The sequence below is a fragment of the Cygnus olor genome, chromosome 2 (genome assembly GCF_009769625.2).
Source record: "Cygnus olor isolate bCygOlo1 chromosome 2, bCygOlo1.pri.v2, whole genome shotgun sequence".
NCBI lineage: Eukaryota > Metazoa > Chordata > Aves > Anseriformes > Anatidae > Cygnus > Cygnus olor.
Genome location: NC_049170.1, coordinates 39,653,853 through 39,655,061, shown reverse-complemented (window position 1 = coordinate 39,655,061; position 1,209 = coordinate 39,653,853).

Sequence of the window (1,209 nt, the reverse complement as noted above, 5' to 3'; positions counted from 1 at the left end):
CTTATTATATGTGCATTGACCACCAAACAGAAAAAAAAAAAATATATATATATACATATAGTAGGGTAATAAAATGAAATTTTAAAGGTTTGGTTTGGTTTGGTTTTCTTTTGAGCATAGTGTAAGGAGTTGTGGGATTACAGAATATTTCTTAGAGCAGGAAAGTCAGATTAAGAAATTATTTTTAAGTATTAAAGAGTTTGTGATTATGACTGTGAAATAATTAAGCAAAGCAGAGGAGGGGTAGCAGTTGAATTAATGTTGCTTACCATCAGTATAGAACTTCAAAGCTCTTTAAAAAAATGAATTAATTGAGTTCACTGTGTAACTCCCAGGAAATGATTCCCTCAGTATGTACAGTCTTTCCTTTCTGTTCTCAGACCATCCATAGGCAACTTTTATTTCTTTTAATGCATTTATTGCTCATACTCTCACGATAAGTCTTGTACCTGTGTTGTTAAAATATAGCTAGCTATCAAATGCCCTGTACCAGATATTAAGTCGTGTTATAATGTGGTAGTGTCTCTATTCTACAACTGATAGATGCAGGTAGACTTTGAAGAAATTGTTTTAGTGTTGAATCTATGTGGAAGAAATAACAAATAAGTAGGACTAAATTTTTGTAAAGCCAGGAGGTTTTATTTCTGGTTTCTGTGGTTTCCCTCATTGTCCTATTCCTCTTCTTTCCTATATGATGAGTTTTCACAGTCATTAGTTCTGATTTGTGTGTTGCTTGATGATCAGGAGGTATGTTTATTTTGATCAAATCACACTTAGCCTTTTGATGGCATTTTGAATAGAAGGTAGAAAATTAATGCATGACTGTTAATTTGCAGTGGGCATGCTGCCTGGATTCCCAGGCTGTCCTGTGCCCAGCCCTCTGCTCTTTTTTTCCCAGCACAACCTGAGATACCAGCCACATGACTTTGCAGACATAACTGCTGTGCTGCTCTGATTTTTTTTGTTTTTGTTTTTTAATTTATTAATTAATGTATTTGTTTTTTAAGTCAGCTGCTACCTCAGCTGACAGCCTTATAAAAACTATGTTTTTGTGCCTCTCCCAGGTCATCCTTCCATTAGGGCTGAAAGAACAGCAGATAATCATTGTCTCTTTAGGGCAGCTGTAGTGATACAGCAGGATGCACAAGTAGTGAAGTGCCCACATTAGGACTCCTGGAGCCTGGATGGAATTTGTAGATTCAACACAAG